The sequence below is a fragment of the Mixophyes fleayi genome, chromosome 1 (assembly GCF_038048845.1).
Source record: "Mixophyes fleayi isolate aMixFle1 chromosome 1, aMixFle1.hap1, whole genome shotgun sequence".
Classification (NCBI taxonomy): domain Eukaryota; kingdom Metazoa; phylum Chordata; class Amphibia; order Anura; family Limnodynastidae; genus Mixophyes; species Mixophyes fleayi.
This window is the reverse complement of record NC_134402.1, coordinates 271,751,537-271,765,708: the sequence shown is the minus strand read 5'-3', so window position 1 is coordinate 271,765,708 and position 14,172 is coordinate 271,751,537. Positions and strand designations below refer to the sequence as shown.

Here is a 14,172-nt window from a genome sequence, read left to right as displayed (position 1 = left end):
ATATAATTTGCCAACATGTTAACTTTCTGTTGAATGTGACATTGTGGTATATTTTACAAACTCATGTGTGGCACTTCATAAGCTCTCTCAGCTATCTGATAGCGCTCCATCCAAAAGCCACAGCACAGTCCCAATTTCAACATGAGAATCTGATCTACGAGATTTGAAGTATTGTCTGTTATATTGTGGGTACAGTCTGGCTGGATTGGTTGCATTTGCTATTTTCACACACTGCTTTTATATGAATTGGGAGAAAATAATGAATAGCTGTATTTTAGGTGTATCTGTATACTAACATCAAAATAGTTCTATCACACCTACTCTCTACCCTTGAATCCTTCTGCATCACATTTCTCCATCTATCTTACGCCACTGATGAAAACAATTGTATAACTCCCCTCCGTATGTGGTCATAATATAGCATGTGTAGGGGTGGCACAGTGGCACAGTAGTTAGTTAACATTTCTGCCTTACAGCAGTTTGTATGTTCTTCCCGTGTCTGTGTGGTTTTCCTCCCACCCCTCAAAGCACACTGTTAGTTTAATTGGTTTCTAATGAAATTAAGCCAAGTATGTTGTACAAGGACTAGTTCTGTATACTTTGTAGAGCACTGTATAATATGTAGGTGCTATATAACTAAAGGTTAATAAAAAAGTGTCTACCTATTCTCTTACATACATACAAGCCAGTGTCCTCTATGCCTCTAATGCCAATTTGTACAGGTAGTTTTGTTTCTCTGTGTGACTGTTTGCAGTACCAGTTAAAAGAGGAATAAGCACAGAACGTTATAAATAATTAATAACAAAGCATATTGTCTTTTGAAACTAAGTCATGAAATCATTATTCTAATTAGGAAGACAAAAACCAAACAAATCCCCTTTGGAGCTAATAAATCAATATCACATTCTCATCCAATCCATTATGTTTTCTAATTACTAATTATATGTAAATGGAATCAGTAGCTGGATAATAGGTATATCTTACAATTCCCTAATAAAACACTTATAACTACCAGAGAATATATCAGTGCTTGAGCACCATATATATGGATGATTAAAAATTGGCCCATGTTTCATGTGGAAATTAGCTTAAACTCAGTTTAAAAAATATTCCAAGCAAAGGTCCTAATAAACAAAATAATACTGTAATTACATATAAAAAATATAAATGAATATAACTATATGAAATAAAAAAAATCATGTACATAAACAAAAGAAAATGATACAACATATAGTGACGCATTTCCTTGCTTTCCTCCATATTGGCCTATGCATGGAAGAGAAGTCAAAGTAAAATGAAGTGTACAAGCACAATATTAATCATTACTATGCGTGATATCGCGCATCTTTCTCCTTTCCTCTGTTTGCCAAAATCCTTTGTCTCCTCTGGTCCTAAAGCCCAGTTTCTGGAAAAAGACATGCTTTTTCGCTGGAATTAAGGCTTTTCTCCCATTGATAAATAGGCCCCACAGTGCTAGCTCCTCGCTCTAGCAGTTGGCGATTACAGGGACTCTGCTACTTAATTCCTCTGTTGGTGATTACAGGTATAGTGCTGCTTCCTGCCTCTGGGCAGTTAGTGACTGCAAGCACAGCACTAAAAAATGCAGATGACTTCTACAATTTTACAATGATTAAAAATGTTAAGTAGAAATTACATGTTGTTTATTTTGGTTTTAATAGTTAAAACGTACATAATATCTTATTTTGTGGCCTCAGTTTTTAAATACCAAGATGATGCTTCATTAAAGAATACATTAAGAAAAATGTAAATAATGGGTTATACTGATGGACATGTAGCTTTATGGTAAAAGGTGCTGGATGGGCTAGTGCAATGCTACACAACAGATAATCTGGTTCATTTTCAAATGCTCCATCCTGCTTTAGTTCATACTTGCCAACTCTCCCAGAATGTCCGGGAGACTCCAGGATTCTGCGAGAGTCTCCCCGACTCCCGGGCAAGTGTGGCAATATCCCGGATCTGCCCACTGGGCACTTCCTAGTGAAGTGGGCAGAATTAGCTCCCAAACGCCGCGATTCCCGGTGAATTGCGGCAGCGTCCAAAATGATGCTCATTTTGGGACCCTGCCCCCATCACGCCCACCTCTCCCGGAAACCAACTTTGTCAAGTTGGTAAGTATGCTTTAGTTATGCATTAGGTATTTCAGGCAATTTTGCTATACATTGTAAGGTTTCTAACACACAGTCTCATATTGATAGATAGACGGACGGACGAACAGACAGACAGACAGACAGACAGACAGACAGACAGATAGATAGATAGATAGATATACAAATCAAACAGAAATATCACTTTCACACTATATATCAATCCTACCCTGCAGTAGTCTGTAAACCAGGAGGTTCAGCAAATAGAACTAGATGCCTTCTGCATCTTTTCCTGCTGTCCACAACTGCTATTCTGACAGCTGCATATTTACATTTTTTTCTGGACATCATTCCTTAGTTAGATACATTCCAAAGACATATGTTTCCCCACACCCCAGTACCAACCCGATGCATACCATCCCATGATGTTTGTCATGCTTCCTTTTCTAGTGATGTATCAAGACAAAAACACATCTACTACCAGGACATGGACATTACATTTTAAGAATATTTCTATTAAGCATAAACTATATACTGTAATTTAATAATCTCTTGTGTTAGTGTGAGGACTTTCTTAAACGCTGCATAATAATCAAATATTTTTATGGAAATATTTTACATTTTTAGATAAAATCTTTAAATAAACTTTGCAGTACTGCTCGGTCTGCTAGGGATGCCGGAGTGACTTTCACTTCTGGCACATGGGTTGTTACTATTTGATACAAAGTGATTATTAATTTGTCACCCTTTCTCCAGTTTTGCTGATTAACTTTAACATTAATATCAAGTTGTTTCAGAATCATTTTAAAATATGACAGTCAAGACTAAAATAAAGGGGCGATTTACCATTTGATAAAGAAAAATAGTTATAAGCTAAGGCAAGAAATGAACTGTGTGATTGTAACTTTCAAACTCAAGTGGTTAAAATATCCTAGGGCAGGCTCTGGCTAGAAAGTACTGAGAGGAAGTCTGGATATGATCTGTGAGCAATTGGAAATGTGATACCTGGTTTCAGTAGAAAACTGTTCTTTATTTCAAATCTCTAGTTAGACCTAGAAAAGGAAGCCTACATCTACACACTGACCTCCACGGTTCATGTTTAGTATTTGCCGGATACTCACACTGAGTTTAGAAAGACATTTTATTTATATTTTACTTCAGGTTGCTAGCATGCTGGGATACACTTTACTACACTATTGACTATGCATAAGTTAGTTACTTGGGCTGAATTCATTAATTTTTGAGAAGGATGCTTTTAAAACATCTGTTAGTTAATTTAGCCCAGTTAGCTGTAATAGTAAATAAAGTGGGAAGCTTGTGAGCATAGCATTTTGTAACTGGTATAAGGACTCATGTTGGGGCAGCATGGTGGCGTAGTAGTTAGCACTTCTGCCTTACAGCACTGGGGTCGTGAGTTCAATTCCCGACCAGGGCCGGCCTTATCAGTGAGGAGTTTGTATGTTCTCCCCGTGTTTGCGTGGGTTTCCTCTGGATGCTCCGGTTTCCTCCCACACTCCAAAAACATACTGGTAGGTTAATTGGCTGCTATCAAATTGACCCTTGTCTGTGTGTATGTGTGTGTGTGTTAGGGAATTTAGACTGTAAGCCCCAATGGGGCAGGGACTGATGTGAGTGAGTTCTCTGTACAGCGCTGCGGACTTAATGGTGCTATATAAATAGATGATGATGATGATATCAGCATTACCCTTTTTAATGTTACACTGAATGGGCATCAAGAAATTGCAGAATCCTAATATTCCTGTGTGGACTTGTCCAATGGAGTGTATCTTACAAATTTACCCGTGTCCATTACAACCTATTTTGCAATGGAATCCTTACTCGCCATTTCTTAAAAATTGATACAGTACTTTAGTGTAAAAAAATTAACTTTTTAAGTGTTTTTGTGAAGGACATATTATACTAAGGCTCCTGGCACAGAGGTGGGATACGCCATCTGTGGCTCTCCCATTGTTGTGCAAATCCCTGGCAGGACATGAAGGGATCGCCAGTAGTACAATGTAAGCTGCCATATTTTAATCAATTAAATTGGCATACCGCTAGGTTATTATGTTTAAAGTAGCTGCTTTTTGTATTCACTGACAAACAACAGATGTATAGCCACCACAGCTGAGGTCATGACAATCCCACATACTTCATGACACCCAGACCATACAATCCTGATACCATAGATGCCTTATGTAGTCTTATGCCTCTGTTTACTGCTTTGTGATACAATACACTGCCCTGTTATAGAGATCAGCTAAGGGTTGAGTACATGGGAGGGCTGTCATTTCATATTTTACAATGGTAAAATAGAGCCCTGAACACTTTAGTTATCCCAGTGACAATCAATAAGCACTGTTTAATGCCAATAAACCATAAAGATAAAATTAATTACAAGTAAAACTGCAAATTTGGGTATTGCCTATTGTCTATATTAAAGTACTATTAGGTTACTCTTGAATGTGAAGAAGCCATACTAAAAGCTATAAAATGCTTTAGGCTATAAGAAGCTGGTGACTACTTGACCTTAAACCTAGCATGGACATATAAAGAGCAAGTACAGGATGTCATTGTATGAGTAATGAAATGTGGGAGATGAGGAAAAGAGGTGAAAGTGCAAGAGAAACAGGTCATGCTTTGATGCTAGAGATTACAAACATGTGTATATACTTTGTAGATTACGGAATAATTAGAAGAGTTTATAAATATGTTTATAATCCTACACTGGCAGCTTTATTGAGGACTGTACTTTTAGTATAGGAAAAGCACAAGTTAGTGGTAAAGCACTTGAAACTTCTTAACACTGTGCAGTGTAGATCTATGTGTGTTAAAGACCTTACAACGTATAGCTATATTGGCTGAAATGGGTTAACAATCTTGTTTTGTAAGCATGTGTGTTTTTAGATTATATAGAGATCTATACAAGTCCTGTATTTTTACTGTAAAATAAACTTTTGTGCACCAATAATACGTATCGCTGTGTGGATGGGTGAGCGTGATCATATAATTGGTGTGGGCACCGACACAGATTCTTGTCAGGAGGCAAATCTGTTGAGGGGTGCTCTTCCCCTGGAGCAAAGACGTGTGCTTATGATACCCATCCCAGACTATGATAGGCTGTGTTGGTCACACTATAACAGGGAACCCCACAGCATCATCATCATCATCTATTTATATAGCGCCACTGATTCCGCAGCGCTGTACAGAGATCTCATTCACATCAGTCCCTGCCCCACTGGAGCTTAAAGTCTAAATTCCCTAACATACACACACACATACACACACACACACACACACACACACACACACACACACACACACACAGATTAGGGTTAATTTTGATAGCAGCCAATTAACCTACTAGTATGTTTTTGGAGTGTGGGAGGAAACCGGAGCACCCGGAGGAAACCCACACAAACACGATGAGGTCCACCTGTCATAATGTGACACATACCCAGCCTGTTCAACACAGCTTCCCTAGGTATAGCCACACAAGCATACAAACTCCACATAGACAGGACCCTGGTTGGAACCAAACTCAGAGACTCCCCGATGTGCCTTATTTTGTGGAGCAATGAAGAAATGAGATTTAATTTTTCAGAACAAGATTATTGTATTGAGATAAAATGGTTGAAAGTGTGCATTCCCCTCCACTAAGTTCTGTGCCAGTTCAGAGCTATAGTGAAAACAAGCCGCAGGCTGGTCAGCTCAGTGCTGTTGCCTCTATGGAATTGAGACGGGGCTGAAAAAACAGCATTCTACCCCCCTCTCACACTCTACTAGCACAGCAGCAAAAAGCACTGGGGATCATTCTGACTCCCTTGATGGTTCCAGGATAATTAACAAGAAATTGATACTGGGAGTGACAATTTTGTCACCTCAGTGGTCCCAGAATAATAGGCAGGGGCACACGCAGGGGGGGGTTTCTGGTTCTCCAGAAACTTCTCCCCTCTGCGAAGTACAGGGGCACTGTACTATACAGCAGCCGCGGCGCTGTCAAAGAAGTGTCCGCGGCGGCGCTGTATTGTATGGGTTTTTTTTGGGAGGGAAACCCCTCTTAAAAATCCTGCGTCCCTGAGTGCTCCCTAAGAGTGCTGATGGGGCTGTCTAGCTATTTAGCCTGGGGGGCAAGACTTTGCTCAACATCATGTACATGGGGAAAGAGATTATATACACCTCATAAATATTTTTCTGCTTCACCACACATCAAAGCGCATATTCAGTGTGCAAAGGTTGCTCCCGAGTGTGTAAGGAAAATGAAATGCGCTGTGTGGACCATCTAGACACAACAATACAATTCCAGGGTAATTTACTGTGCTCTGTATAAACAATTCCTATTCAGTATGCATCATTTTCCTTTGTGAAGAAAGTCATCTTACATATCTCAATATTGTACCTTGGTGTATTTTATTATTTACATTTATGTTCAGTCTCCTTACAAAAATATGGAATATACCACTTAAGAATAAATATATTTGAGATAGGGCTATGACCACGGCAGAAAAAATTTCATGTGCACATGAGACTTTCCATCAATAAAACTTTTCAACAAAACTTTTCAAGGACACAGCAAGGGGTCAGTAAATGCCTACTATGGCTAATAAAACAAAGGCATCGTTTTTCGACATAATATATAGTTTCAAAAGTTCTGTTTCTGTAAGGTAACATTTACATATATCTTTAGCAATGTCTCAAAACGCATTTGAACTTTAGAGGCTCTTTAAAGTTAATTTAACAGTGGCCATTGTCTATTCAAGCACCTCTATAGAAAGCCTCAATAAAATAGAACATCAATTAGATTTGAGTTCTAGGTTTTGACGGGGCCTCTTCAGGACATTATTTTTTTGCAGTTAAGACAATATTTTAATAAGTTTTCCAGTCCCTGGGGCATAAAAACATCCCCATAGCAATATTATCATCAGTATAGTGCCTTTAGAAAGATGCGTTAAACATACCCTATACCGCTTAGGCCAAAAAATTCTATCTTGGCCTCATCAGAACATATAAAAACTCTGTAATTTTTATGCTTGCTTTCTGGCAAAATCTTTATGTGCATTGTCATCATCGATCTTTTTCTTTTTGTCAAGCCACCACCCTCTAATTAGAGGCTCTAACACTGTTAGAGTTGTCATACAGCTCATGGTAGCCTGACATTTAAATGCCATTGTTGTGCAGATGCTCAGTTTTGGGGGATTTTCTAGACAAATTCACACATGGGCCATATTTGCTCCATTTTTTTAAGAAGGACTTGACATTGCTCCAGGGGATTTTAAAAGTAATTGAAATATTCTTATAGCCTTCCCCTGATTGCTGCTTTTGAATAACCTTTCTCATTCTGCTTTGCTAGGAAATACACAAACGAACTCTGGGACCTCTCACAGACAGATCTATTTATTGTTAAATCAATTGAAACCTTTAATTGTACACAGATGGACTTCAATCACAAAATTATGTGACCTCTGAAGACAATTGATTGCTCTAGGGATTATTTCTTAGCACTGGTTAAATACTTTTGCAATTCATTATTATCTGTTTTTATTTGTGAATTGACAGCTGCCCTGCATGTTTCTGTAGTATAGCACCAACAGAAGTTGCTTGTTCACCATTCTAAAATAGGCGCTCAAAATAGGAGTAAGCTGAGGACAAATATAAAGCTCCATGCTTGTGGCTCCTTATTGGTCTGCATGGCCACACCCCCATGGACTATACATGCTACAGAAACGGAGGACCCCCTGAGAAAAACTGTTTCAGCATGCAGTTCCGGGGGCTCCACTAATGGATATAGCTGCTTGAAAATATGTCATCATTTAACCAGAAATGCAGCATTAATTTTTTTAATGATTTATATCCTGTATGTCGTTTAAAAAGATTGCAGTCAATATTGCAGCATGAATACATGTACCTGAATGACATCAGCAAATTACACCCTACTTTTTAAACATGCTCATTTGAAATGAATTAATTCATAGCTACTGTATTTTCAGAAATCCCCCCACAGTCTACAAAGTAACAATATGCATGCTTAATGAATTATTTGGTGTGCCCAGACAATTATGTCCAGTTTCTTTATAACCTCAGGAGCACAAAAACAGTGCTATGGCATTTGTACACACATAATGCAAGAAAACTCACAAAACTGGACCAAAAATAAAGCTAGTACTTGAGGAAGGACGTTGGAGATCAGTGCTGTTTCTTATATAGAAGCTAGTTTTATAAACTTTTACACATGCACATTTTTAAGATTATGCAACAGTTGTGTTGGGAACATCTGGCTGAAAGGTAAAGATGTGACTTCCTAATAAATCCTTACCAAGAGTACTGTACATATTTAGTATAGTTTTCTTCATTATATGTGTATTTTATATCAATTTTGTTACAACTTTCTAGGATAAGCTCTATGTTTATTTTTTAACACATGTATAATACTTTTAACTGTTACCATTGTGGTTAAATGTGTTATCTAATTTTTATCTGAACTTTTAATGGGCTGATATTTCAAAACTTGAAACTTTATTCTATAGTTAATGTGCAAACAGTAGAAATGTAGCATTTGTCTGCCCTCTGTGATATTTGTTCCTAAAAATGGGTACTAAGTTATTCTTAATATGTAAAGCTGCTATTGTATATATCCCAATTGGTGCTATAAAATCTATAAACACTTCTCAATAATACCGCAATTATATTAGATATCAAACTTTGTAGATTGGTCATCCTATTAGTTAAAATCGATTAATGTATTTGCAACTTTCAGCTACAAGTGACTTTTATTTGTAGGCATGTCTGGTGCTTTTTTAAAAAATAATGCTACATCAAAGCAATAGGCTTTGATCTAGTATTGGACCATATCGAACACAGGCACAGTAGGGTATTCACTATAGAAGCACAAAACAAACATGATGTTTGTCAATGTAAATAGCATGGAACGTTGCAGGGACTTTAAATGGCAAGTAGGTGGCACCATTGGTAGTCTGAAGCCGGGACTCTTGACAGAGCTGCCTACACATCTGGAGGGAGGAGGTTAAGCAGTAGTGGGAAACAGACAACCACTACAAAGTTAAGGCAATGAACGTGTGGTGATGCGTGAGGCTCACTCTGGTCTATTCAAACTGCGGAGGGACGCAAATATGATTGTTCAAGATGCAGCACACAGACTTCAAAGACCACACTACATCAAAGCCAACAGACTGAACTCATTAGCGCTAAATCACAGCCAGGGATGAGAAGCTTTGTAACAGTAACAGTGCAGTGTTTCTCAGCTCCATTCTTAAATACCCCTTACAGTCCATAGTTTCATATTTGTTTTTTTTTTTTTTTGCTTTTATGCAGATTAAATAATCTAATATCCTTGGTAAGTAACTATCCCTTATTATTTGTAACAGGGGCATCTTCAAAACGTGTGGGGAAGAGCAACCATCACATTCAATTAAAAAGACATTGGCTCTAGATGATGAGTTCAAGAACAACCACAGCACAATGTGACCTCGCCATTGATGTTGCATATATTGTTTAGGTTTCAAAAGGTTGTAAGAACACATATTAGGAATAAAGTCTGGTTTGAAAACGATTAAAGCATAAGTAAACGTGTATTAATACTACTATGAACAAACAACATAAGGCTTAATTGCCTGCATGATTCCGTACAAATATATTTCTAGAAGTGAGCATTTGATGGATGCTCACTGAAACTTTCAGTTATTCATGTAATGTATCTTTAAGGTGTGTTCCAGCTACATAAGCAGACACAAATGTAATCTCAAGCGGTGGTTCAGGCGGTGTACAAGTGATTACAATAAAAAAAAGTGAGCAATTATTATTTGCAATGAAGCCATAAAAAAGAATGAAAGTGATTAAATCACTTCTACATCATGACAGTATATTTTAATAAGTATTGTTTCGCGCTATAGGTTTCAGCTACTGACTGAGCCACTTTTCTCCTGATAACGGTTAAGTCATCCATATACGTCAGTGAAAGTTATCATCTATAGCTTTGCAGAACGACACCCCCAGCTGGGTCCATTACACATCAGCGTAAAGTGAGTTTGAGTCATAATAATTTCACCAAATGTCTTAATCACAAACATTAATAGTCATATGTGCAATAAAAGTGGGATTTGAGACCGTCATCATTATTTTTATGCTCAGTGTTAAAACTACAATTCAGATATAATAGGTCATAAAATAATTAAGGGCTTGTCAACATCAAAGCAGTCCCAGCTCAACATCTGCGAAATGTTAACAAACTCAGAAGGTTTTATAATAGCTAATGTGACATATGTAACATTGACTTGTGGACTAATAAAAATGTTAATGGCTTTACCTGTTCTAACTCTCTGCTTAGCGATCCACGTTGCAAAAATTCAACCCTAGGAGTCAAGCCAGAAATAAAAGCCTCAGAAGGTCTTTTCCCCTTTTCTCCAAATTCTTCCAGACAAACTGTCTCCTTTTTCTAGTAAGTCCTAATTCCGTCACAGTGAAGCAGATCCACAAACTGCTTGCAGCATCATTGTGGAGCATGCAGTAGATCTGAAGTGGAATAGAAGAGTCAATAGGAATGCAAATAGTCTCCAAGTTCTGGGTCAGTACTGACTAGGAAAAATCTGATGCCAAATCTACTGGGGTACTAGAGACAGGAGTCGGTTGTAAGGCAAGGTGAGAGTCCACTTGTGTCTTCTTTGTCTTTCCTTCTTTATATCAGAAAAGTTATGTCTCCAAGTTCACCAGGAATTGTGTTGCCAACCACAGAGCCGGGGCTAGGAGTGTGGTATGGTAGCACAGAGTCTGCCTGTGCTGTAATGTCTGGGGTGTGTAAAAGCAGTGCTGAATTCTTCTCACTCTGAGTGCTGCCATCGAAGTCACTCCCACTGCATGTTAGTTTTCCTGTGTGTACTCCCAGGCACTGCCTCCACCTCTTATAAATTATGAATGAACAGTCTCTTGTCATTTGTTATCACTGCTCCAGGGGCTATTTAAATACATGTGCCACTATACAGCACAACACAACAAGCCTCCTAAGCCCCAAACTGCTAGCTGTACTGTCACTATATTTTTTAAGCGTGGTGAAATGTAATTGCTAAACTGTTGTGCTGATGTGAAAGATATTACCCCTTAACTTGCTGAAACAGTTAATTACGTTTTGTTCCATAAAGATACATAGCCACATTTTCCAATATATATGTTACAAAGTGTTTTATATCTAGTTACTGTACAATAATAATAATAATATACACAAGCTTGCTTATATGTTTGTTGCAAGAAATGTGCTCAAAATATCTATTAGGTAGATAGGGTGATAGGGGAAGTGCTTTGTTCATTTAATATATCATTGTTTTTGTTATTTTGGCCATTTGTTACATTAATAATTTACATTGTTTAAACATTTAAACATGGGCTTTGTTAAGGCTGACTTATTTTGTACAGATGGAATACAGTGGAGGTTAAGAAAGAGCAGCATAAATAAGTGGCTAAGAGGACATAAAATATAAAGTCATGGTTTAAATGTATTTCAATGTACATTTCAAGATGCGTTCAGCTCCACAACACTAGCACATGTGGCAAGTTTACATCAGGTTTATAACAAATGTGTATATTTGCGCAATGAAGTACTTCAGCTACATATTATATAGCCTACACACTAATGAATTAAGTACTATCAGTGGGAGTTCATGACGCAATCAGCCAATCAGAAGTAGCTAGCTAGTGCTGTCAATCATTATCATCATCATCAGTGTGTCTCATTGCACAAGCCCACCAGCACCCGCAAGACATATGCCTCCAGACAAGTGTACATGCATATGCTTCCAGGTCTACCTTAACCGCAATTACGTGAACACGCTCTTATTGCACTTGGACTACTCTTAATTTTTATGACCTGCATCTTGGTCCATCCTCTTACTGTCATAGCTCTCCATAGTTTTACCTTCAGCAACATACCACCAGCATTACATATTTGTAAAAATAACTTAGCACTAATTGAGCCTATGGTTAAATTTTTATTCTAAATAAGACATAATGAATATTTATAATAGAAAAGTAACAAATTCAGGGTCAGGGTGAGTAGACTATCGCTTCTGTAATTCTGTTGTCTTCAGCCTGGACGTTTGTGACTTTTCCACAAATCCAAGCCTGGTCACTGCTAAGCTGGTGACTGCCCATGTGACTGCACATCTTATCCATATTTACTTATCTCATCTTCTCATGAACACTTACACTTGTTATTTCAACCTGAAAATAAGGATAATTTATTCAATATAATTGTGTTAACATATCATATAACATTGGCATTTAACAATGAAATGTTCAAATAAAACAAAATTATACATTAAAGTAGTTTTCCACTGCCATGTCACTTTGATTTATTGACTTGTTCATGATCGTCAGTAACATTGGCTAAGTGGTTAGTACTTCTGCCTCACAGCGCTGGGGTCATGAGTTTAATTCCTGACTCCTGTGTGGATTTTGTATGTTCTCCCTGTGTTTGCGTGGGTTTCCTCCGGGTGCTCCGGTTTCCTCCCACACTCCAAAAACATACTAGTAGGTTAATTGGCTACTATCAATATTTACCCTAATCTCTCCCTCTCTGTCTGTGTGTGTGTGTGTGTTTGGGAATTTAGACTGTAAGCTACAATGGGGCAGGGACCGATGTGAATGAGTTCTCTGTACAGCGCTGCGGAATCAGTGGTGCTATATAAATAAATGGTCATGATGATGATTATTAAATGCATTACTTTATATTTCTGGATTCCCTCTGTGCTTTTCAGCAAATATAGAGTTGTTTATTTGTTTGTCCTTAGGTACAACACAGCACTCTTCTCTGAAAATGAGTGTATCCAATGCATAGAGCACAACTGTGTCATGTTCAGGATCATGCAATAAACTACTCTGTCTGGTTATATAACACCATGGTTGTGAAGCACAAAAGGAGCGAAGACGAAGCAATGTAGGTTTCAGGAGAACATGTACAAGATAATACATTATATTCATCTAAAAGTGGGCAGCTTTTAAGTACACAAGTGAATGTGACCAGACTTGGTGTACACACAGGTACAATAAATATCTGTTTATTAGTCATTTAAATTGCCATTTTCTTTTGCCCATTATTGTTAGGCTGCCAGACTAATATTTATTTTTACTATAAGTATACCCTTTTCTAAGTGTGATACACATTGGCCTTATTTCATTAAGGAAAGTAAGGCAAAAAAAGGAGTTTTTCCTGGACAAACCATGTTACAATGCACACAATACTTGATATTGATATGAAATTTAAAGTTGATCTAGGACATGCCCTATCCCAGCTATAAAATCTGCCATCATATTTTAAATGTACCTCCCCCTCCAATACAACATGGTTTTGCCAAGGGGCAAAGTTATTCCCTTTTTTGTTCTACTTTCCTTAATGTATCATGCCCATTATGTTTTATACAATTGAGTGTTGTTTCCAGTAATTACCATTGGGGATAGTGGCATGGGGAAGGGGAGTACTAGTATACTGGTTTCGTACCTTTGGTGATTCATGGCCTTTTAACTTGTCCTGGTAGATAATCTTTGCATGATGATGTTCCTGGAGGCAATATTATGTTGTGGAAAGGAAAGGTTTACCATATATAGTTATGAACCCATGGTGTCATTTTTTCAGTTTAATATACAGAATCAGTCTAAGTGACTGTAGGTCTGGTTATCACTATAGCTCTAATACTGATAGGAGCCAAGGACAAGGCAAATTTCAGGTCTCCTATCCCAAGAGGAAAGGGGAAAGCGTGAAAGGTTGATGCTTGTAAATCTTCACATTGTAAGTTCTTTTGGCAAACCTGACCATGACCTGAGACCAAAAAATCAAGTCAGAATCTGGTGGTTGCTATAGGTCAGGGCTTGGCAACCCTTTTCTGCCAGTGTGCCAGAAAAAATATTTTCAAGCCCAGGAGTGCCAGTTGTATACGTGTGTATATGTGTATATATACACGTGTGTATATATATATATATGTGTGTGTGTGTGTGTATAATATATATATACTCCTCCTGATGAAGTCTTTACATGACGAAACGCGTTGAGGTTGTTTCCCACTATCTA

At 37.8% G+C, this 14,172-nt stretch overlaps 1 protein-coding gene across 1 annotated transcript in view; it reads right to left on the bottom strand.

Moving 5' to 3' along the window:
• LOC142153756 (lysophosphatidic acid receptor 1-B) overlaps positions 1–11,072 on the bottom strand; it is a 124,882-nt gene extending 113,810 nt beyond the window's left edge. The window contains exon 1 of the mRNA XM_075210895.1: positions 10,426–11,072. The gene's annotated coding sequence lies outside the window, so the exon portion shown is untranslated. The remainder of the gene's footprint in view (positions 1–10,425) is intronic.
• Between the last annotated feature and the right edge of the window lie 3,100 nt (positions 11,073–14,172).